Source organism: Strix aluco, chromosome 2 (genome assembly GCF_031877795.1).
Source record: "Strix aluco isolate bStrAlu1 chromosome 2, bStrAlu1.hap1, whole genome shotgun sequence".
NCBI lineage: Eukaryota > Metazoa > Chordata > Aves > Strigiformes > Strigidae > Strix > Strix aluco.
Window position 1 is genome coordinate 42,913,612 of NC_133932.1, and position 25,638 is coordinate 42,939,249.

The 25,638-nt window shown below is 47.2% G+C and overlaps 1 long non-coding RNA gene across 1 annotated transcript; it reads left to right on the forward strand.

The window, feature by feature from the left end:
- Positions 1-7,919: 7,919 nt before the first annotated feature.
- On the forward strand, positions 7,920-13,679 carry LOC141920177 (uncharacterized). Its single transcript, XR_012622242.1, has 2 exons — positions 7,920-10,137; positions 11,560-13,679. It is a non-coding gene; the product is annotated as an uncharacterized LOC141920177 (long non-coding RNA).
- Positions 13,680-25,638: the final 11,959 nt, after the last annotated feature.

Below are 25,638 nucleotides of genomic sequence, written 5' to 3' on the forward strand. Positions count from 1 at the left end.
CACCAAACCCTTGGATATATCCTCTAAAAATATTTTTGGCCCATTGCTTCCTCTAGGACTTTCAAGGGGACTGGAATAGGTTTTGTAATCTCTGGTATACCTTAATTAACATCCCTGCGACATTTTAAACAATAGGCTCAGCTCTTGGCTATACAATAGAGAAATGTTGGAAACAATATCTGTTCATCGTGAATCATATTCTCCTAGCTACCTGCTACAGAGGGGAAAGGAGGCCCTGCCAAATACCACAGAAAAAAATTTAATCTTTCCCTGCTAGAAAATTCTGAAAAAGCAAATAACATTTTCATAGTTTGTTTACTCATTTGTTCCTTAAAAGAGGCAATGGAATCTGTGAATCAGAAGAATTTCCATCTCAAAAATTGCTTTGGCAGCCAGTGGCTTGTAATTTAAGATTAAGTGATTGAATTTCATGCAGCCTTGCTTAAAATTCACTACCCCACACACTGTCACCATATGCATAAAAACCCCCACACAACAGCCCCCTCCCCTCCCCCAGCATCTATCACATCTACTATAAGTCAGTAAAAAAATGTCCAATCAGCTGGGAGGTCACAAAATGTACTTAATAAAGACGTTGTCTGCATGACTGCTGGATTTTTCCCCTCATAGCTTTTGCAGCCTATCAGGCAGTTTCCGTTCTGATGCAATGCCAGTGCCCGGGCTGACTTCAATCAGGCTGCACAAATCAGCGGAGCAGAAATGCCTCCTTCCCTCCATCACCTGAAGCCAATGCTGATTCATCTCTTCAGACCCATTCCTCCTACCCCTCCTCTGAATTTGCTGATTGCTGAATCATTTTATTTCCTCCTTTTTTTTCTTCCCCCTGGACCGAGTGTCCCGCGCGAATGCAATGCTGTTCGTTTCCAGATCCGACTGAAAGGGAATATGGAAATTAATTGGCTCAGGCTGCTCGCAGCCTTTTACGTGCGCCTGTACTCTGTGAGAGGTGCCGTGCAATTGCTTTTCCATTGTGGCTCCCCACCAGCCACCTGTCTCCTTGTGTGTGCTGCCACGGTTGCTCTCAGCCTAGGTACCAGAGATGGATGTCCCCTTCCTCTCCCTATTGTGCAGGAGGGAGGGCAGCTGGCAGGGCTGTCCTCGTGAGGGCTGGAACTGCCCCCGTTTGACTCAAAATAGGACAGATTTAGTGAATTCTCCAGCTTGCGGTAAATAGTGTGTGACTGGTGCTTTGGCGAGGGCTGCAGAGAGATGCTGTACAGTGCAGTGTCACTTCTGTTGAAATGGTTATTTGTTCTCACTGCTGGAAGCAGACCCCAGTTGAAAGAGAGCAGCCAGGGAATGTCCCTCCACCATGGGAGGTGCGTACTGGGACCCTTGCAAGTTGGAATATAATCTGGCTCCATGGCTACGCCCCATCCCAAACATTTTCACGCCTAGGTTTCTATCTTCCATTGGTTTCATACCCGATTTTCTCATGGCGCTTTCCTCTGACTGTGAAGAATTTGGGTTTCCCTGGTGAAGTTGTCCTGTGTCTTCGATGTGGGAATGTTATTACTACCACTGCAGAAGCATGGACTGAAGATGGTGGCCCCGCTGTCCCATGCTGAGGACTGCACACTGTCCTGAGAAGCTGCCCCATGGGCCTGTGGAGCTTTTTCAGCTCTGTGAAAAAGACAAAGCTGGACAGGAAAAAGGCCTTGTCTCCATGTCATGCATGGGGGAGGCCCAAAAGGAATAAGACTTTACAGCCAGCCAGGCAGGGCAATGTCAGGCAGGCCAGGAGCACCTATGTAACGGGGGCAGGAATGGAGACCCGTGGCTCAGAGACACAACTGCTTCAGGGCTTTCTGGGGGTCAATGGGCTCCTTTGAAGGGTGGATGGAGCAAAACCAACCCTGACTCAATCTCTTGCTGGAAGGGCAAAGGGGAGCTCTGATAATCAGGAGAATATTGGCCATTCGTGCTGATTGTTTTTTCTTTGGAAGCACTTCAAAAAGTGGCTTTTAGAGTCCTGAAGAAAGACTTATGTGCCCAGAAGCTTGTCTAATTTTCCCATCTATAATCAGTTGGTCTAACAAAAGATATTGTCTCTGCACAGGGACTTTGTCTTACCTATGTCCTTTGGTCATTACACCACAAAACTACTTTGAGGTTCCTAGGGCATTTTGCAGGACATCAGTGGCATGAACACTACAGAAGTCTGCAGCGGCCCTAAACCAGGAATAAGAATATTTAGGTAGAGACATCCTGACCTATGGCATCAGTCCTTGTGTCCTCATCTCAACAGGCTGATGGTATGATCCCCACTAGGTGCTTCTGACTCGTTTGTATTTGCAGAGACTTGGGATGACTCAGACTCTTGCAGCACCGTAGGTCTGATAATGCCTGTGATGTCTCTGGCATAAGGCCCATCTTTCTCTTCCATCTTTGAACTGCGTCTTGCCTAAGGAGTTGTGGCCTACAAGAAGGACTACTTCCTATTATTAATACAATAGCAAGAAGTGAAAGAGCAGGCACATTTGTAATGCAGTATCATTTACGGAGAAGACATGATCTCAGGCACACGGGATGTCAAAACCAAATGAGTAACTTTTCTTCTAGTTTTATCACAGTTTCTCCCAGAGCCACTGCCACTTGCATTCTGGAAATTTACAGGATGAAGGATTTTGTCATGATATCTAATTCTAATCTGAAGTGATTTACTGTTAAGTTGAAAATCAAGCCTGTACATATCCCCCTCCAAGTGGTTTCTATGACAGTTTCTATTAACCATAAAAATGTCACTTGCTAGGAAGTATCAGCCTTCTTATAGGCTTTGCAATCATCACTAGCAGATGCACACTTACTGAATGGAATAAATAATAGTCTTGTACAATTAGCCTGGGATGCAGGACATGTCTGGCTATCTTTCTCAGCTCCAAAGTGAAGTTTTCACAAGCAAACCCATATATCAAGAGATGAGGCCTATCTGGTGTTCTGGAGTTCTTCAGAACTTGAAATGTTGTAATGTCTTATGGATAAACTATATAAACTTAGGCTAACAGTTTTGGTGCATATCTTTGTGGTTTCAGTCTGTATAAGCAACTGAAATACCCATTTTCCATTGTACTTATCCAGTAAAAAAAAAAAAAAGTGTCTATTCTGTGGCTTATAATGTATTTTGAAAGACACTAATGGCTCTGCAGCATTTCCTGCAGTTGCACAATCACAGTAAACCTGGTACTGTGCAGGTGCACTGTATACACTTTGTCCCCATCTACCCTTCAAGGAAATGACACACAGAGACTTTCTTGAGACTGGGGGTGTGGATGAGGGCTGCTGTCTGTGGGATGTGTTAGCAGTGTTGAGACACAGATTTGAGTTAATCTGGACCTCAGGTATGAGCTGAAACGAGAGTCTGGGTTTGCGTCATGCTCTGCCAGAGATCTCAGCCATTACACTCAAGGTCTCTGCTGTTGGCGGGGAACTCAAGAAGTCAGCCTGAATAATGAAAATGACACTTAATCAGTTCCCACATTTTGAGCCATATTCTGAACAGAAGTCATAAAGAAAGCTGTAACTTGGACCTTCATCACTGTGTTTGCATCTGAGGATTGAAATCCAGGGACTGCAGAGCTGAAGTGGGGGATTTGAACTGCATGAGACACATTACCCTTGCAGCAGCAGAAGCCTTGGAGCCTTATAGCAAAAGAAGCAAGAAGCCTTGCTTTCACCTGCCTGCAAGGACAAAGTCATATTCTGCTCTTCTCTGTAACAATCTGACTACTGAAGTCAGTGAACTTTGACTTGAGTGTCAGGGAAAAAAAATCACCCTGATGCAGTTTGCAGCTGGCACAATGACCAGAGATATCAGCAAGTTCTACAGAGCATTTGGATCCCTTGATGAAGTGAGCTTACAGAGCCTGGGTAGACCTGAAACAGTGAGGGGAGAAAGAAAGCATTTGATCACATTTCTAGAGTAAGGAGACTAGAAGGAAGTAAGTAAGAAGAAGTAAGGAGACTATCTTTAGACTAGATATTAGGAAGCATTTCTTTACAGAACGGGTTATTAGGCATTGGAATGGGCTGCCCAGGGAGGTGGTGGATTCCCCATCCCTGGAGGTGTTTAAGAGTAGGGTTGACATAGCGCTGAGGGATATGGTGTAGTTGGGAACTGTCAGTGCTAGGTTAATGGTTGGACTGGATGATCTTCAAGGTCTTTTCCAACCTAGATGATTCTGTGATTCTGTGAGACTGTGTATTTGAAAGTAGAAGCTCTGAGAGGGACACATGGGCTATCACTTCAAAACAGGTTGTAACTATCCACCAGTTCCAAGAGAGTTATTCTGGTGCCCACTCGTAAGGTGAGCACCGTTGGTGCAGGGAGCTGTATGTGGCTGTTGAGAATTGTGCAAATGGCAGCTCCCGCACTGCGCTGGGCAGTGATCATGGGAGGATGTAAGGTAGGCAACGAAAGGGTTTAGTTCCTTCTCCCCTCTTTGTCTGCTTTGCAAAGGCTGTTGTGAAAGCAGAAAGGATTTTAAAGTGTCTGGAAGAATGACTTGCAATCTGTCAAACCTGCTCTAGAAGGAGAATCTGAAGCTCATTCTGTGAAGCTTAAGAAAAAGTCTTGAAGTATGACTTGACTTCAGTGCAGGCAGAGGGAAAGTATTTCTGATGCTAGAAGCCCTTTGTCTTTTATCTACCAAGTGCGTATATATCCCAGAGCAAAAAGACACTATGTGTCCCTCACCTATGGAATTTATAAAGATTTATAAATTAAAGTTACAATTACAGAATATTATACAATAGATAATTCTTAATACTGTTGTCAGAGAGAAAAGTGCCTGTGGTTTGTTTGTGACTGTAGAATCCAAGATGAATACCTAGAATGTTCTTCTCCTAGAAACACTGTTAATTGTTTTTTTCACATGATGAAATTGGTTTGAAGAAATTTCACTGTCCCTTGAAGTCTTGTGAAAATAGAAAGCAGATTATATTAGTATGAGAAAAGATGATGCTCACAGTTACCCAAGAACCAAAAAGCCACATACATTCTTTAAAGTCTGTGGGATGAGGCTGCTTTTTTCGCTGCAGTGTTAACACATGCACCTTGAAGACTCTCATCTCAGCCAGTGTCTGAGCATGCTCTTGCATTTCATCTGATGGCTCAGGAGCAAAACCACTGGCTTTTATTCAGCAACATGCAGCTCCAAAATCAATGTTGGCCAAGCACTTTCATTGCTAACAAGCTAAATATATTCACAGATATTATTTGGATTAAAACTTGATAAACAGCACTGGAGGACTGTTGAAGATAAATTGTCCAACCTGTGAACCTTTCTTTCTGACTGGAACAGATGAGAGAAAAGAAAAAAGTCATTTTTGCATGTTTTCATCTCTGCTATCTATGATGTGGCTCTTGAATGTCACCAGAAAAACAATGACTTGGTGAGGACTTTGTGTTGAAAGAGCCAATTTAAAAAGTGGGATTTTCAGGCCACACTGAAAGAATACATCGTGTTTCCAAACTCCAGTTCAGTGAAAGCTTGGGAATTAGTTGGGCTAGGTAGGAAGTGACTTCTCCATACTTCAGAATGACATCAGGAACACACATACACGCTGTGTGCAAAGGCACTTGCTGCAAAAATAAAGTTGAGCTAATATCTCTGAAAGGTGCCAGGCTGATAAAAACGGGAAGTCAAGATTTTCATCTGCAGAGCAGGGATGCCAAAGGTCCTGGCAGCCCAAACTTCTCTGTGTAGTGGAGAACTTAGTGACCACATTTTGTTTTAGCATTTGTCTCTGTGAGGAGAGAAGGGACAACTTGGTACCAACTGGATGATCCCAGCTCACTTCATGACTGAAGCTTTACCATTATTGTGTATAAGATTTCCCCTTAGCAAATAAAGAACCGAAATTGAAATATTGAAATTGCAGTAGAGGCTATACATGAATTTTAACTACGTCATAAGCCATACTTTAGATGGCTATAATAACAAAAATGTTTGAGAGCCAGGACGGCTGAAGATTTTGTCTTTTTCAAAAAAAATCCCAAACAACCCAGTGTCACTCTCCATTTTTAAAACAAATATATTCACAGCATAGGTCTGTTCAAACAGACTTACCGTTGACTTTGTCCCTCTATGTTCAGTCCGCAGAGGAGCACATAGAGAAAATCGGGAGTTTGTTGGCAAGGCAGACCGCAGCATTTGCTATGGCGCTGTTAGATTAGCCTGCTCATGGAAAGGGGCCCTTGTCTGAAGATTCCCACTCATGTCCCATTGACTTTATCGATAGTCCTCAGGATCTCTGAGCACATCTGAATGTTTGTACAGTACCTGATGCAAACAGGCCGCCATCCTGCTTCATTTATCAAATGATAAATAACATAATAATACTATAATTGAAGTCACTCATACAGACAGTAATCATCTGGTGATTCCGTATAACACTGTCTTGCTAGGTGGAAGACTGCACTAAGCTTATGCAGAGATTTCTATCTTGCCCATCAGTTTCTGCACGCTAAATATATTCTGAATTTACGAATGTTGAAGTTTTAAGGTGAGATTTTCTATGCTTGGGCTAAACCCAGAAGTGATTCATTTTTGTAATGCCAGAGCAAAACCGTTCAGCCACTTTTGAATTATGTGAGACTGAAAGACAAGGTATTGATACTGTTGCTATTAACAGCCAAATCAAGACTCCCTGACAGCACATATAATAATATTTTTTTATTTATTGAGCAAGGAGCAGCAATACAGGGGGAGGTGGAAGACAGGAAACTTCAGAGTTTATGCCTGCCAGTGAGCAACACCTGATCCAGAAGTCAGGCTCTGGCGATATGCAGCGCAGGGAAAGTATGCTTGAATTAATGCCTAAGACCTGGCTGATACATACCTCATAGTTAATCTGGTTACGCGGGGTTTATTTCACAGTCGGAAGTTCTTGCGCTGGAAGGGAGTCCTGCTGGGGTTTTCTGAGCACACGACTGAATTAATGAATGAACGAATGCAGCTTGCCAGCCCAGATTTAAATTGCTTACTAGATCAAAATCTGCTCATTTTCTCTGTCCTTTTTTTCCCAGCCACTCTGTCTTTTATTTATTAATTTATTTGAGAAAACAGATAAAGAGCACAGAAAGTGCCTGCGGACATCATCAAGGCAGAAAATGCAGATAAATGGCTGTTTTTCATGCTGGCCTGAATCGTGAAACCTAGGCTTTGAGCCACAGTCCCGGGTGGGGAGGTCCCTGACAGAGGCTGGTGGGTGGCCAGTGCTGGCTGTGCAGCTGTGGGTGTGAAGAGCCACGGCTGTGCAGCCCCCAGCCCCTGTGGCCGGGCTGCCCTGAGTGGCTCGCTGGGCCAGAGGCAACCCTTGGCGGCAGCCCCTGGGAAGAGGACGGTATTAAAGCAGTGAAGCCCTGCTTTGATAGGGCAAGAAATAAACCCGGACTGCTTTGCAGGAAGGGTCACATTGTTTCTATCTTTCAGATCCACGCTGCCTTTGCTAGTAGCCAGTTGTCAGACTTTAAACAGGCACTTGCAAACAGGATCTCTGGAATATTTTGATTTATTTGGCCACTGGGCAGGCCTCCAGCCTGCTGTCTTGACTGTGGTGTTTGTATTTTAATAGGAGTTTTAAGAAGGCTTGGTTAAGGGTATTTAAGGTAGTCTCTGAGCTCTTATGCAGGCTTTCTCAGCTCTGATTAAAAACATAGCACCGAAGAGATGAGATGGCAGATTTTTAAGGAGCAGAGAAGCAGGGACCCTGTAAGTGTGCCACCATCTATGCCCTCCTGAAGCCCCTTTCAGATGAGCGGGCCCCTCTCACGCTGTCGCCGCTCCTTTCCCATGGCAGCAGCCGGATTCCTTAACGCCGTGTCCAACCGTGCTGCGCAAGGCCAGGATGTAGGCAGCGCTGCGCGCCTGGAGCCGGGCGCTCGGGGGAAGGACGGCCGTCCGCTCCCCCCACGGCGCTCCCCAGCCCCTGCTTCGCAAGGCCAGACGTCTCTCCCCGAGCCTCGGCACTGGGATGCGCTGCCAGGAGGTAGCGTATGGCTGCACGGAGCTGGCGGCGGCAAGACGCCTCCCTGGACTCACGAGTAAAGGGGATAGGAGACAAATGTCGCGCATTCAAGGTGAAGGGCAGTGGTGGCATGAAGGAAAAGCAGCCTGTGCTCTGTGCCGAAGCCTGGAGACCTTCCTGAAGATCCACCGCTCTTCAATTTTTATGGCATCTTAGCTATGCATTTTAGAGCTTGTGGAAAGAAGAGGCTGATAATCGAGAGAGAGATTCTGCCAATGTATCCAGGTATCCTGAGCTGCACTGCCCCTGCTCTTCCTCGCCCCGTGCTGCCGATACAGCCTGAGCAGGGATGGATTGCTATGCTGCCTGGTGCAGTGCAGGCGTGCAGGCACCTGCTACTGCAATATTGACCAGGTTTGCTTTCTTCAGCTAGAGACTCCACTGCGAATTTGAATCCCGGTCTCTGGAGATGCAAGCCCCGTGTGCAAGCACTCTGCCTGCTGCTGGCTTAACCCTGCCTGTTTGGTCCCTGACCCCTGCGGAGGATGAGGCAGGGTCAGCACCAAGGTGCACGTCTGCTACACACCATCCCAAAGGGAGCTGAAGCACTTCAGAAATGAAGATATCCTTTGACCTGAGTGACTCAGCGCTCTAATAAAGTGAGGAGCTGAAGAAGTTTGGACTTTGAAGGGGTCATGGTGGTCACCTACTTAATGCACTCTGGGAGGCAGTTTGGGCACTGAAAACCAAACTGGGGAGCACTCTCAGAATCCCCAACCACAGCCTGAAAGCAACTAAAACAAGGAGGCCCGTGGTGGATGATTTTAAAAGGCACCTCAGAGCTCAGCATGACAGTAAGCTCTACAGTCGTTCGGTTGGAGGTTTTGTCAAGTCCTTTCTATCAGCATGAGGCCCTTCAGAGCCAGTGAGCTGTGTGCAGCTGCCCTCCTTCCGCACCTGCCTCCCTCCTTGGGGCAGGCAGAAGGGTGCACAGTGAGAAGAAGGGAAGCTCGAGATCCCACAGCAAGCTTGAGCTGCTCTGCTTGGTGTCCCCACACCTATGTACCCCTCCAACAGCAACCAGCTGCCCTAAGAGGAGAAAGGTGTGATCTCAGTGTTTTGCGTGGATCCATGCAGAATGATGGGAGCACGAGGATAAGTATCAAGGCACCTGGGAGAAGGCTTGCCTGCGTGATGAAATGATTGTGAAGTAGCACATTAATTCGGGAGGAAAGATGCAAAAAGCAGCCCATCGTAACTTCAAACTTCACCAGCTTGCTGTACCGAGCATCCCTTGAAATGCTAATTAAAACGAGCTGACAGAGAGGAGCCTGCTAACAGGATCACAGCCTCGCTTGGATTGAGTAATAAACATGTAGTAGGCATCCGTGTTTCCCTGTATGCATGTTTTCCAAGCTGAGTTGACTGTAAATGTTGCGGTTATGTGAAACCCACACAGAGTAGGATGCAAACACAAACTAGAAAGGGAGGCAAGGCCTAGTCACCAAGCTGGAAGAGAAAAAAACTCGACAGTCTTCCACAAATAAATAAATAACTGCCTGAAATGAGGGCTAATTAACTTGCAATAAACCAACTTAACCACTTAGGGGCAGCGTTAACACAGAGTTAACATGCAAAACAAACCTGTATTTTCTCACCTGGTTAATTTAATATGCGCAGTGAATATTCATAGTGTATGAAATCCTGATACATCAACACACTGAATGATGCAGTCTGTCAAACCCAGGAACGTGTGGCAATAGGAGTAACTCAGTGCTGCTCACACGGCATTGACTTTGATCAGTTGGTGTTTCTAAACACATTCATAGAGGTAGGACTTTGCTGCTTTTCCTCTGTCAGGGTCATGGAGTATGTTCTATACAAAGATTAAAACCTAAAAAAGGAGATAAAAGAGGGCTTCACTTAAAATAAACAGAAAGAAGATGAAATGGAAAAAAGCTGTCTTTGAGAAATGCTGCTCTTGCATGCAGGAGCTGAAAACCCCATTTTATCTCCACGGCCACATTCAGAGTCACTTTGCTTTCAGATAATACGTTTCTTTCTCTGCCTTGCATTCAAAAAGGTCCCTGTTCCTTGGATTCCTCTGAAACATTTCCTTGCATAAAAAGGAGCTCAGACCCGCTTCAGGTATGTTTACACTCCCTGATCAGAACAAGTAAATAAAGGAAAGGTGGTGTTTTTGGTGTAGCTTGACTAACTTGAGTTAGCTCAGGCAGGTAGAGACAGTAGGAGAAACACAGTAACTTGTCTGGTTGTTGGTGTGTTTTTTGTTTGTTTTTTTTTTTTTTTTTTAGGGGGCTAGCAGCTTGAATTCAGCCTCAGGTAAAACTCATCTTATCTCACTGCTCTTTTAACCTGAAGTATAAAAAGCACAACTTATCCCCTCCTATTCGTGCCCCTCCCCCATTGACACACCGGCATGTTTATGGTTCATGCATGGCTTGCCAGTGTCCCAGCATCAACTTTACAGCTGCCAGGTACTCCCACTGCTCTGGCCAGGGCTGGGGGCAGCTGGAGGCCTGCTTCAGTGGTGTGCCCGATGCTCCTGGCAGTGGCCGGAGCATGCCGAGGCCGTGCTCCTCCGGCAGCGAGCGCCAGTTCTGTGCACCACCAGACTGCTCAGGAGGAGGAATAAGGTCTGTATCAGGTGCAGGAGTGTGCTTGCATTTCTGTGAATTAGACAGAGTGCACAGCAGGGAACGTATGCCAGCTTTATGCTCTGTGCTGGCTGAGGGAGGACAGACAATACCTGATCTGGCATAAAGTGAGCTCAGTGCGGAGAGAAGATATTGAACATGGCACAAAGTTAAAGTGGGGTGGGTAAACAATATCTGATCTGGCAGAAGAAGCTGCTGGTACAAAGTTGGCCTGTCAGAACCATTAAAATAAATTTAAACCAGCAGAGTGAGTGCCATGTGGCCGAAGTGGTTTTGCTGTGGTACCAGGGAGCGCAGAGCCAGATCCCGTGTGCTGTCAAACTCTGTGCTTGGGAACAGGGTGGGAAACGTGTGCCCTCCCTTGCTGGCATGCCTCTCTGAGGAGTGACACTGGGGCGGACAGGGAGTTGAAGGGCCAGGGATGTTAAACGTTGCAGATATGGACCTTGTCCAGCATTGCCCAGGCCCTGGCAGCTATTGCAAAGCGTCTCCTGCCGTGGGAAAGGGCTTCTCCCAGGGTGGGAGGTGGTGCTGGGTGTGCTGTGCTGGGTCCAGGCTGGCAGGGAGGCTGAGACGGAGGAGAAGAGGAATGTGCAGCACCATCACCAGCACTGCTTCTGTGGAGGGAGGGGGATCAGGCTCCAGAGCTGTCGTCCTGCCAAAAGCATTAAACCGACTGAAATACAGTCCTGCGAGGAAAGGAAGCAAGCGAGCTGTCAGAAGTGAGAGAGAAACGATGAGCCCACTGTAGAGGATCATCCACAGACCACCCTTCCTCACCAAAGTGATATTTCTCCTTTCACTGTTCTGAAGTGGATGAAGAAAGTCAATGTTTAGGCACTTGCTTCCTTTGCTTATAAAATTTGAGTGTTGCCCCTGTCTTTTCTTCCAGGATGGCCAGCACAGCCCAGGGAGATCCAGTCCCACAGCTCCTAGGAACTGGAAGGAGAATGGCAGGGCTGAGTCGTCATGCATTATGCTGAATATTTACCCCTTCATGCATGCTATTTTATTTTAAATCTAGCGTGTAATATGCTTTGCATCTAGCGTGTTGCTCTTGTATGTTTTTCCCTTGCCCTGCCTGTCTCTTGCTGGCAGCTGCCATCGCGAAACAAAAGGCAGCTGCCAGTTTGAGTGAACATCTCTCTCGCTCACTCTTTCCTCTCTTGCTTTTGGAGCTGATGCAACACCACTTCACAGACTGGGTGGCAGGCACTGATGCAAGGGGAGTTTGCTGCCCTTGGGATGCTTGGGCATTTGGTGCCTCCCAGATTCGCTGCCAGACCTCGAAGCTGTGTTCAAGCTCTTGAACCTGGCTCAGCAGTAGCCAAGAGAAATCAGCTGTCTCCCTGCCAGCACACCAGCTCAAGCTATCTCCGTTGCAGCAATTGCCCATTTCACAGGATTTGATGTTGCTGATTTTGGCAAAGGTGACGGTTTATTAAATAACACTTTGGTCTTCTGCCCCAGGATGTGTAATCAAACGCAGGGATCTCTTGCTCCAAATAGGTGGTATTCCTACATCAGCTGAAAGAAGCAAGACTAAACTGAAACAGCACTTGGAAGAAGAAACATTCTTGTGCCAAATTAAAGTACCATGGGGAGAAAGCCAGCACCTAGACCCTCAGACCAGCTGTGAACCTCAGATGCTGCTGTTCTTTGCCCAGTGGGACTGTGCAGAGTGTGCACTGCTGCACATGTTGAGGGAATGTATCTGAAACTCACCCAGGATATTTATCTCTTGGCTCCTTTTAAGACTGGCTAACTCCATGTTCTAGGAGACTCCGGAGACCATCACAGGGGCCAGTTCAGCTGGTTTTTTTCCAGAGCTGGAAAGTATGGAAGAGATGGTTCTGCTTTTCTTGGGGACCCTTTAACCTGAGCTATAATGAGAACTTGCTTTGGGAAAACAAGTTGAACTCTTGACTGCTGTAAATAGCCATGGGCTGGGTGAAGCCTCTGAGAAGGGAATGCTTTCTGCTGGGAGAGGGGCAGAAATGAAGTTTGCTGGATCTGCGGTCACTGGCACATCCTCAGTATTTCGTTATCTCTCTGGGCTGTAGTGATGGGGCTGGGGAAGAGGCACACAGGGCAGAAACCAAGCAGGAACCCCGATAGCGTACTAAGAAAAAGCCAAATAAATGCAAGCCTCAGTTCCAATCAGGAAAGTTAGGAAATGAGATCTGAAATACCCTCCTGGGAGTCTGGTGTGTGCTGAAGAAGCATACTGAAATAAATTCTCATGCAAGCTGTATCACTGATTGTCAGAGAAACTGAGCCCTCACTCCTTTCCTTTGTGGCAATTTTCTTTCAGACAGCTCCTGTTTTGTTTTTCCATAATAGAAATGGGTATCCACATGTCGTTCACTGTAAACATTTTTACTGAAATTATGTGAATGTGGGCTTGTTCTGAGGGACAGTTTGGAAAGATCCTGGTTTGTCTGGTTTGACTGATAATAAAGTCCAAAAAGCAGACATTGTTCTCCTAAAGCATGAGCTGACTGAGGAAAAGAAGCTGCAGAGGACAGGTCTGGAGTCCCTGAGGAGCTGTTAGGACAGGGGAGAAATCACAAATACAGGTGAGAAGGTTGTACTTCTTATAAACAAAGAGCAAGCTATGCTTCCCTAGCAAAGACGATTTCCTCTAGATTAAGGAGGGTTGCAAATAAACAAAGCATAAAAGTTTATTGTCATGAGCAAGTGAGGGCATCTTGCATTGCTTCACAGTGCTGACTTGCCTCTCAGATAGGCAGGCAGGCTCCTGGCACTGAAAGGGTGCACTGCAGGAAAACAGGTGGGAAGAGAGAGGCATGAACACTTCTGCCTGAGCTGTCCTAATCCCCCTCACCTAAACTCCTGGATGGAGTCCATAGGTTTTCTCTGGTTCCAAAAACTATGCAGAAAGTACAGTTTATGGAAATGTTTCCAGTTTGATTTATCTAAGCCACCCGCTAGTAAGTGGATTGTGAAGAAACAGCAGCATAAATTAACGGCTGGATGCCTTCAGGCTGCACTGTGTCTTCCGTGATCTTTTGCTCCGTTTTCCCAAAGTTGTGCTGCGAGACCATCTGTGAGTCCCACTGCAAAGGATCTCTGTTGCTGTGATGGGACGTGGGGCTCAGAGGTACTCTAACCTACACACCAGTTGTACGATAGGCGAAGCATGGTCCTGCTCTGAAAACCTATATATTTATTTTAACTCCTGCAACACTGATGAGTTAACACAGCTATGACAGAGAGAGGGAACAAGGCAGATCCTTTCCCTTTGCCACCACCTGCACTGGCAAGTCAGGGCTGACAGCGGGGCTAAATCCTGCTCCTGAATGTCTATCCTTTGCTATTGCTTTGGCTTCTCTGCCAGCTAAGGAGCTTTTCCTGATCTAGGTATTTTCTTGATAGCCTTCCCCTTTGGGGACTCCTGTTTAGCAGCAATTCTGAGTGCTCACTGCTCCATCTTGCCTCTGCCGCAGGGGCAGGGGGCCTGCTGGGCAGGATCTGGCCTCTCCGCTTCTTCCTGCTGCTGCCCATTATGCCAGAGGGCAGCCTGCAGCAGTCCCTTACAGTGTAGGCAGGGCTCCCCTAGGCAGACCTGCCGGCAGCTCCAGGTCTTCCCTGGTTTGGCTTCAGGCCCACCTACAGCTCCAGTCCCCCTTCCCCAGGCACAATTCCTTTCTCCAGCACAAATTACACTGCTGAAGTGGCCTGCCCCTTTGCTTAGGTGATTATAATAATTGCAAAAGGATTCTAAGACATCTTCGTAAAAGATAAAAGAAATAATTCCTCTTGGCCTGCTCTTTCCTCTAAATTTTCCACTCAGATTTTCTGTAAGCCTGCCTCGGTCTAGCTTGCTGTCCCCGGTCTCTGGTCAGCCAGACTCTCCCCGCTGATGACCAGGGAACTTCTCCCACTCACAAAGCAGCAGCAGTGGGGAAACATGCTGTTCTCTGCTGTGGGTCTCTGTCTGGGATGCCTCAGCTATTGCACCTCTGCCTTACTGTCACTCTGGTTCCCTTCCAAGACCCTCTGTCCTGGTTGCTCTACAAAAGGTACTCCCCAGTCCCTTCGCCTTTCTGAATATCCCCTCCCTGCCCACTGGCATGCTGCCTGTGCTTCCCTCGCCAGGCTGGGGTTTCTGCCACCATGTCCTCCCAGTGCACACTGTCACCTTGGGCACATGGGCACAGGCAAAAAGGAGCCCCAGGCCTCTAAACCAGGCTGCTTCATCCTGTGACACAGTGATCTCAGGGATGATCTCAGGCATCAGGGATCAGGAGGATCTGAAGGATGGTCTCACAGAGGATAAGAGAGGGTGACCTATGGGCTCTGGCACACTGGGGTGGATGCAGATCTTGTAAGTCTTCACCTTTCCCTAGCCTGGACCTCTCCCAGCCTGGAGAGAGAGGCAGCTGAAAAAGAGAGGATCAAGGCCACCTGCCTCCCTCTCCCCTGACATTCCTTGCTCAGTGAGAAAGTAGCTTATGTATGACTGATTCCCCCTGCAAAAGGGAGAGAAAAATCACTCATGGAACTCAAGACAAAGTGTCAGGAGTGACAATGAGGATGAATCAGACTTCCACCTCCTAAAACAATTCTGTAGTCTTTCCCTTGTGTAGCATGAACCATGAAAAAACTATTTCTTCTACAACACTTTTACCTGCCACTTCTTCAGCTGAAACTAAGGCGTGTACCCGACCGTGTAGCAATAACATCTGCTGACCTCCATCCTGGGGGATGCTTTCCAGTGGTAACATGCCAAGAGAGAATGTGTGTGCCACTGCAGAGTCCCAGCTTGCCCTCCTGTCCCCAGCTGTATTCCCAGGCTACTACGAGTGATGCAGGGATGTTGGGACCCACTCTTTGCTAAGGTCTCTGCCCTGGAGGAACTGGCAAATCATGCTACCTGTGTACTGAGATGCTTTCTGCTGTCCAGCCCCAAACAGCCACTCCACTTGCCAGGGTCTAAGATTGGGGCTCAGTCTGAAGTTTTGAGGCCAGATCCTCCCCTCAGGTGTCCCCCCCAGCAAAATCAGCTCTCATGCCTTACTCTTCAGTGTTTTCAGCTTTTAACCAAGGCAAGCCAGGGGCAGACCTTAAACTCACATTCAGTCTTGGGCAGAAGGATTGGAGATCGTTACAAGTTCTGAGGATCCCAAGCATTGGAGAGGACAACAGAAAATGCTGATTGCCTCAATGCTGGAGGAGACACAGACTGTGTGCATTCGTAGTGGGACTGACCACAGCCAGCCGTGCCGGCAGGGCAACCCCAAGCCCTCCCTCCCCTTCCAACATTAATGTCCCTTCCAGAGGGAGGGGTGGACTATGGCCTGAGTTGTGCAGCTGGGTCAACTTCAGGTACGCAACGAGATGTAAAAACATCGCTAGCAAATCAACAAGAGCAGACACAGTATTGGGCACTTGGGACCTCTGAGTTATGGGGGTCTGGGCAGGTTTACTTCTAGAAGGTCCCAGCAATGGCCACCTTTCCTGGGGGGCTTAAAATTTACAGTGACAACATGCTGGCACATGGAAATGCTCTGTAGTGGGCTGAGGACACAGTCCCCTCAGAAACAGAGTAACAGTGAAGAAACCAAATCTCAGCCATCTGTAAATCTCAGCAAAGCATGGAAATCACTTCTTCTTTTCCAGTAAAAGGCTCTCTTGTGTGGGGAAGAGGAAGTCCGAGCTGGCACACTTGAAGCCTCCCTTTTAAGATACCCTATAACATCCCTTTTGTCATGTCTCCCCCTGACCTGTCAGACCTGCCTGCCTCCTGGAAATGCATCAGTGAGGCTGAATTTCAAAAGCTGTCTTGCCACTGTTACTTGCATGCCATCCCTCAAAAAGGAAAGAAGAAAACAGGGGGATGTCGAGGGCTAAGATACAAGCAGCCTGTGCACCTGTGGTGGAGGAAGATGGTTAATGGGCAGTTGAAGCTTGCTCTCCCTGAGCTGGGCTCACACTCTGCACAGCTTGGCCAAGTTGAGAGCCCTGCTTGGCACAGCCTGACCTCTCAATGATTTCGGCCTCAATAAAGACTTGGCATCTGACCTGTGGATTTTTCTTTAAGAAGATGAGAGGGGAAAAAACCCACAAAGCCTCCTATAAAAAGCCAAACTTCCCAAGCCAAAGCCAATAAAAAGCTTCCCAGCTGTTCCCACTCCTCCAAGCCGACGCGGGCTCTGCAGGCAACAAAACCCTTCCAGCAGCCGGGGAGCCTGCGGGGTGCCAGTGGCCGCAGGATGGGGGCAGAGACCTGAGGAGAGGGGGCCCTCGGCGGGTGTCCCGTCCGGAAAGCCGGGCCCGGGGAAGTGTGAGGTGCCTGGCAGAGGGCTGACTCAGCGGGAGGCAGCGGTTTGTGTAACCTCCAGCAATCCATTATTACAAAGGGGCTTTCAGGAACTCCTCCGTGCCAGGCACAGCGAGGGTTATTGATTGAGGAGACAGTGTAAATGCACAGAGAGGCTCCATCCATTAGGGCCGCTGCTCTCCACCAATTAGAAAAAAATCATTACTCAGCAGCCATCAATGGGCTCTGCGCAGTGCTGGAGTGCATGCATTCAATCTATCTTCTCCCACCTCCCTGAAAACTTAATGACAACTATTAGAGCTCCGCTGAATGCCCGGTGTGTACAGAAGCAAAAGATTCATTTGGTAATCTTAGTAATTACGACGCCATAGGAGGACGCATGCTAAATTCAAACAAGGGTGCGAGGGGGGGGCGTGGGGGGAAGAGCCTGAATTCCTGTGTTGTGAAAGCCCTTGTTGTGCTCAGCCTCCTGTCCCTTCCCACTCACCTGCCGCCTCCCTTCCCCTCCTTCCATAGCCTCTCAGGTGGGCTTTCTGGGTTTGCTTTTCCGCTTTTTTCCCCCCTCCCCAAAAGGGAAAAATAATTTTGTGAAAGTAAATTGAAGTGGGGCGACTTGGGAAGTATTTGAGACCTCTGGATGAGGCACAAGCCTGGCAACACTGTTTGACAGCACTGCCCTGAGCAATCGAGGAGGCGAATTCCCATTTATGAAAGCCTGTAGAACTGCTCTGGAGCCCCGCTGGCATAACACACGCTGGGTGCAATTTATTTACTCTGCCACAGCCCTCTCCTTCCCCTCCTCCCCACCATTCAGCCTTTTCATTTACACATGGCAGGACTGAGGCTGAGTGAGACCCTCGTCTCCCTCCTTGCTGATGCACATCACTCCAAGTTACAGGGAAAACAAAGTCCCAGGAGGGAATTTTTGGAAGAGCTCAAGGATGGATGTGACATGTCATTGAAGTTGAAAGGAGCAGTTACTTATAAGCGATGGTGCTTTTCATAGGCCTCCTCTTCTCCAGTCCAGGAAAAGGTAAGTCATCATTATATGAGGGGCACTGACGGTGTTCAGCAGCAGCAAGTGCCTGGAGACTGCTGGCGGTCATGTCGGTGTTCAATACTGCACCTCCCAGCAGAGGAGTATCTACCACACCACCAGCAACCTTGTGTCTGGTGGATTTTGTCAGGATAAGGGACAGGTAAAAGAGGAGCATTACTGTTCCCTTTTTAGCACCCTCTACAGGAGCTGATCCTGCCAGGGCCAGCTGCCATAGCACCAGCCACTCTGAAGGGGACAATCACTAAAGCAAGGAGAGGACATGCTGCCAGCCCCTGCCTCAGTTCAAGGTTGCAGGCTTATCTTGCCAGGGGTGAGGAAGCAGAGTCACCACATCTCTGTAGTTAACCTCAGTATGTCTGGGCTCAAGATGTTAGCCATGAGAAATACAGCTATGAGAGTTCTCAAGAGCAGTCAAGAGTGAGCAGTGCTAGACTTCTTAGGCCTTTGGTTGGGCTTCTTCATATGGACGTGTTGTAGGATGAATGCAAAAGTTCCTACAACACCCATCAGATGGCAAAATATGTCAAAGGGGAAATGGCACAGACAATCGTAGGAAAATTAGAAAAAGTAAATCCCAAAGACTCTACTCAGTTTTTATTTTGGTTTCACTTGGGGGAGGTCCTTTTAAGTTCAGTGAGACTTAGTAACTATGGAGTGAAGGCCTCAGACTTCAGTGGGTTGTTAAGGAAAATGTAACCTCCAAACTTTCTCAGAAATAAAAACAGAAAAAAGAACATTAAAGATTATTCAGTGGGATAGTCTTCCTCCTCTGTGTATGAAATATGAAATATGAGAAGGGCACTGAGGGAGAAGTTACCCTTGTCTGCCATGTTACACAACACAGGCATAGGGAGCCCTTTCCTTGCTGAAGGCCAAAAAGGCCTTTGAAAACCTCAGATAAGCAATGTATTAACATTCATCTTAATGTTATCCAGCAACAATGATGAAAAAACACAAGTGGCTACAAGCCACATGCAAAATGATATTGCAGCCTGTGTCTGCCCCTCATGTACCCTAACTCTCACAGGGGCTAATGGAGCACAGAGCGGGGTTGTACCCCTGTAAGGTCAGCAACCAGAGGTGACTCTCACACTCCATCCTGATAACCCTCTGTCATTTAATGGATTTTAATGTTAAAGTTTATTAAATAATGAATTTTCAGCCAGGCAAAAGGGCATGCCTTGGTAAAATGCAATGACAAGAGCAGCACGTGCAAGGCACCAGGAAGAAGAGGGGGTTGGCTTTGTTGAGAGACCCTCCAACACCTTCTCATGCTCCCTCCCAACTGATGGGCTGCCAAAAGGCACAGCCCATCTCTCTTCCTGCTTTTTGGCTGGGGAGAGCCCCTGTGACACGGATGCTGGAAAAGGAAAGACCACAGCAACCAGATCAAAAGACAGTCGCCTCTGTGATTTCTGTTCAGTCATCCCTGACCTTGAAGAGTCCAGTGTGAATCAGAGCCAGGAAAGGCAACGTGTGAGAGTCCATCTGATCTCCCACTCACAAGGAAGGTGCTGGCAGCTACCACGCGGGGTGTGGATCCGGCCATCTGCCGCAGACACAGGGTAGGTGTGTGGAGGCCCAGCTGGCAAACAGGCTGGTGGCTGGCTGGCCCGTGAAAGAATGAGGAAGGTCTGCATGCTCAGCACAGATGGCCCCAGGAGACCGTGGCGTTGCTTGAACAAGGAGTTTTGCCTGTGCCCCTGGGACACAATGGAGACCAAGCTCATGGGCAACCCAGGAAAGGCTCTTCACAAATCAGGCAGAATGCTAGATCAGAGGACCAAGCACCACCTTCGCCTTTCTTTTAATGACCCAAAGCCAAGCTGGCTGCTAATGTGAACTATAGAGCTCACTGTCTGACTGCCATAAGTTATGGGAATGCTTCCATGGTTTAACTGGGAGTGGGCGGTGCTGGGCTCCCTGGTGTACACAAATAAGCTTATCTGCAAAGCCTTGACCACTGTCCTCCAAGATTTCCTGTGAAGACCTTGGCAACATGGAGAGGGGAAAAGGCCAGGTACTGAATTGATAGCACTGGCCATTTACTACAAACTGTAGGCTTTGGAGGATGAAGGAGGATATATTGGATCCTTTGAGCAGAGGGGCACTTAGTGTGTTTCTCTGACATTGGTGCTCAGAGAATGGTGTAGAGGATGATTGCCTAGAAATACATTTGCTAAGCTATTTGCTTAAACTACAGAGTCACTTGGGCACCATCAGACAGAAGGAAAGCCATGAGCTCTTTTGCCAAGAGACTATTGATAATGCCCTTGAAGAGAAATCTTAAAGCTCTAGGACCATTTACTGAGTGTCCTTCTCCACATTAAGTATGATTATTGTATTTAAGGGGTAAGGACTGTAAGATTTAGGGTCACAGTTAAAAAAACTCCAACCCAATAAAGACACAAAGCCAAAGCTTGAGAAGAGGCACACGTATTACAATACTCAAAATATGGCTATTTTACAATTTTCCCATGGTTTAGACCAACTTTTTTTGTTGACTCTCTGAACAAGAAAATGGCTCTAGCGTACATCACCAGAGTGAAAACTCTGCTGAGGTGTTCCTCAGTGTGTGCCTGGGGATAGCAGGCAATTTCATCTCCAAGGCTTTAATTCATCCTAAATGACAGGTGCACATCCTAAATGTCTTCTAATGCGATGACATTTGTCCAGGTTCTCTCCCTGTAATTCCATAGCTGTTCAAAGAAGCTGGAACAAGAAATCTGCCCAGGGGCTGCCTGCAGATATAAGACAGTGTTTTGAAACCGTACAGTGTCCTTTGTTGTTTTGCAGTATGTGTTATTGCTCTGGGTGGTGTATTTTCAGCATATTTATTTACATTTGGAAAAAGGTTCTCTTGATGGTCCAATCCTACCCCATTTGGAAATACTTCAGTCGGAGTCTCTCAGGGCTTCTTCTCAGGGTTCTCTTGCCTTTCATTTTAGACTAAAAAAATGTTTACAGATTTTTAGATGTTTCTCGGTGATTCTGGATCCCTGAATCAGTTTTGTCAGAGAAAGCACTTCTGCTGTGGCAGACCAGACAGGAACCTTGTTTTGGTGGAATCATTGGTTAGGTGCCTTTCCCTCACCCCTTTCAGTATTTATGAGCTATCTCTTAGCTGCAGTATCTTTCCCTCTCTCCTAGAAAAGTGTGTTCTCTTTTCTATAATTTCCTTTTGCCACCTACAGAGTGTTTCCCAATCTGTCAGCCATTTACAACTCCCTCTGTTCTCTCTCATCCCCCTCCACTGTGCTTTTGTCAGTCATTCTTTCTCTTTCCCATCTCTGTTCTTCTGTTTCCTTATCTTCTGCTTCCCTCCTTCACCATCATGGCATCCCTCTTATAACAGATGTCCCTCTGCCTCCTCCTTTACTCTCTGCACTCTGGCAGAGGGTAAGTGTCCCAGTAGTAACTGACTTACTACTCTGTGTCAAGACAGCTCTTCTCGTCTTCACTTGGCCCTTGTCTGAAATACTGTAAATATTTATTGTTTCTCTGGACCAAAGGCAAAGCCACCCCAACTTCCCTCAGTCCTCTCCGTGTGTGAGCTGCCCCGGGAGAGAGATTCAGGCTGGGGGGGGGCAGGATGCAGCCCCATCCCTCCTTAGCATGAGGAATGACCTTCCTGGACTTGGACCCTGAGGAGAGGGAGAACAATGAAAGATGGGCTATCTCATTTCAGGCTTGTCACCTCTGCCTTGTTAATGTTCCTCCCCTTCCTCGCCTTCCCCAGATGGCCCTGCAGATGCCAGCTATCGTTTCTCTCAGATTGTGCAGCAGATTAGCATAAACCCAATCGCCCTCACCCGTATTTACCTTGGTGATATTGTTGCTTCTGTTTCAGACCTGAAGAAGTGCTTATGTTCCCAAAAGCTGGGTTGTTTTTCCCAGATATACTGTTTTGTTTAATGAAAGATGCTACCTCTGCCTACATCTCTTCTACCCTTTTAGGTGAAGACATGCTGAGGTAGTCTCCCTCCTTTCCTGAGACACATCTGTTTTTATTCCTCTCTTCCACTTAAAGAGACACTTTTTCAGAAAGGATAGGCTTCTTGCCATCTTCCTGGAAGCAACATCCCTGTTCTGTTTCTGCCACTAGTGAAATTCATGTTGTTCATGTTCCCTACCACACTGTCACGAACAGCAGTGGGTCACCCATGAGTTCTCTAGAAAACCAGGTAGAATCTCCTTCCAGCTGAGATATGAGGACTACCTGCTGCCAAAGTAGGAGACTACTTCCAAAGTAGTGGACTGGAATATATTACTGCCAAACTCATCCCAGTGGTCCCACAGAGTTTGAAGTACTGATGGACAATGCAATTAGACCACGGTAGGGTTACAACCCAAAAAGTGTGCCCTACCCAATGCTGCCCAAATTACTAGCTGCTGAGGCCACAAAGTCCACAAGACTCATTTTGTGCTCTACTTTGTGTCTCTCCACTGCAGACTCTGTTACGCTTCTACTTTCCCTAACTCTGTTTCCAGCAACAGGGAGACCTTATCTGCATGCAGCATGGCCTGTGCTGCTCCTCTTTTTCCCCACAAAACGCTGGAGCAGGGCAGAGCCTGCAGGCAGGCAGGAGACCATGAGAAGAGTGGGTGAGGGAGGGGATTGCATCGAGGAAGGGAGTTGTCAGTGTCTGGGGGTTGGGGTGTGAGAGAAGGGAAAGGCTGTACCAAGCCCTCCAGTGCCAAATGCCCCACAGGTTTTGCCGTGGGATGCAGTCTCTCAGGAAGGATTTCACTGCCCTGGTGTAACTGGACCAAATAAGCAATAGGAACTAGAGAGGAATAAAGAGAGAAAGTTGCCTTCACCTGGATTCCTGAACCTTCCCAGCTCAAACTTTTGTCCCAGAGACTCAGTAAAACCATAATACTTGATGATGCTGTGGCCCTTCCCTTGGTATCGGTGTCATGAAAGATTCAAATGGCATTGTCCACCTCCAAAGCTTTTGCAGAATGAATCAGTTTTCCTATGTGCCTGACTTGACACACATTCTCTGACCACTTGGAGGTCACAAATTTAATTAAACCTTGGTGAATAGTAGCAGACCTCACAGAAATAAAGGCCTTAATCCAATCAAGCCACATTTGTACTCCCTGTATTGCATCAAGCATGGCCAAAGCAGAAGGGACAGACCGTGGCGAGCTAGAAGGGCCCCAAGAAGTTCCTCTGTACACTGCCAATTATGGATGATAATGTGATTGTGACACTCGCAGACAATACGAGCAATTTCTCAAACTGGAGGCCTAAGGCTTGGTATTATTACACCCAGCTAGTGCAAGAAACATGGGAAAGATCACAGCTAGTTCTTGGAGTAAAATGGGTATGCCTTTTGGGAGAGCTGTCACTTGTCAGGTGGAGATCAACTTTAACTGCAGCTGGTACAAACCTCTCACTAAAGTCATAGGTTTGCTTTGTATTGGTCAGTTTTGGGGGAATCTCATCCTCACTCTTCTGTGAAAAAAAAAAGAAAAGGGAAAGGTGGAAGCAGCCTGTTGCCCTAGGAAGTGCTTTTAATCAGCCTGTGCAATACTAATTAATCTTGCGTAATGTCTCATGCTGTATTCCATCCTGGAGGAGGCGATGCTCGATGTGTGGGCCAGGTGATTCACAGGTGATCAGAGGAGCTGGCTGCAATTTTTACTGGAGCTGACAGAAAAATCTGAAATTTTGAGAGGAGGAAAATGTGTCAATGTTGTCACAAGCTGGTCATCTTCAACCCATACACCAAGTCAATATTTGCAGAGTGTTGAAATTTTAGCAAGGAATGGGCAATTTCTTTGCTAAAGAATTCACACTATTCACCCCAAGTATAGAATTCCTGCTAGCCCAGTGTAGTAAATATTATTTCACTGTTCAGATTAAGGGAGATGCAATCTGTAAGTAGAATTGTACGGGGCTTTGAGGCATTTTCTGGGTGAGTGGCATGTTGCTAACTGTCAAAATATTAATAAATTGTACGTTAACAGTATACAGTTAAGTAATTAAAAACCCCAAAACTCTCTAACAGGAGTGAGACAGGTATACAGAGGTGGGAGGTGGTTCCTGATGGCAGGTTCTGGTTAGGAGAAAAGGTGCTTGAAGTGTGTAGCAAGGTGATGTTAAACGATTTTATGGTTAGAGACCTCAAGGGAAGATAGGAACAAAGAGCTGTGTGCTTCATAGAAGCCTGCATCCATCCTGCTCAGAAACAGGACCAGAAAATGGAGTGGGTATTGTTATTACTCCTTGTTATTTAGACTGTGGGAGGAGATAGAAAGGACACATATGATCTTGCTGTTTCTGTACAGAGAGCAAAAGAGAGTGCTGGTCCCAAAATGTTTGTAATGAAAAAGGAATAATGACGTTGAAGGGAAAGCACAACTTTTGCTTTGTGTGTTTTGTAGGTAGAGCTGAAGTTTTGCTGCACCTTCCCTTGCACTGGTGGAGGAGGGGCAACATATGAAAATTGCTTTCACTGGAATCACTCAGCTTGAAAAATGGGGCTTTAAAAAAGGAGAGAGTGGGAGAGAGAGAAAACTGTAATGTTTTACAAACCATTTCACCTGCCTGACGAGCAGTCTAGGATCGGCTGCAGCATGCAGGAGGTAGCACCCTGCCTGCTCTTCCCCAGGGACCTGCTCGGGTGAAGGCTCCTGCCGCGGGCCAGGCTGAGCAGACTGCAGCCATGCTCTGCTTTTGCTGCTGTGCTGGGCTCTCTGCTTGTGCTCGAGTTCAATAGGCTTTGCCCCTGTGCTCATTCAGCTGATTAAAAGTCATTTTTTTTTAAAGCCACCAGCATGTGAGCCACAAGGATTCGTTCATTATTGCTCAGCCGTGCTGCGAGATGCTGTCTAGAAGTAATTAATTGGGCAATGCTTTGGAAATGTGGAGGAAAAAGATTTTCAGGGGAAAAAATAATGCAGGAAGGTGGGGGGAGTCTTACATTTTCCCTTTGAAATGAGGATGCTTTGCTGAGAGGGAGGGAGGCAGAGGCAAAGAAAAAAATCTTGCTTGCTATTTTACAATGTTATTCTCCACAGCTGTATGGATAAACATGTAACTTCAGCCTGTTTTTTCTGCCTCATTTTAAAAATAACCATAGGAGTGGGACTTTGTTACTGAGAATTTTTTTTTTCAGGAAAGGGAAGCCTGTCCCTATTGCAAACCCTCCCTGCTAGCCGGCATGTGCAAGGGGGGAAGCCCTGGGAGGTCCATACCGCGCGGGGCTTTCAGTGTCGTTTGCAGAACATCTGCTCCTTTCCAGCCAGACCTCAAATAATCCTGCAACTTTAACAGGAACCACAAGTTCATGCAAGGAAAAAAGGGTGGAGACCCAGCAGCTGTCGGGCAGGCCTATTTATATCTAGGCTGCCAGCAGTGAGTGACGTCGGTAAATCCCCTGCGAGGTCTCTTGGCTGGCACGGCATCGGCTGCGCTGTTCTTTCTGGCCACGGCCACGGGATTAAACGGCACTAAATCTGAACCAACTTTTTAGAGATATCTGCCTTTAAAAGCACAAAGTCTCCTGCCTACCATCCTGACTTGAGCCTGGGGGGCAGGCTTGGCAAACTTGCCCTGAGAAGGTGGCACTCAGCAGACTGTTTTGCAGTCA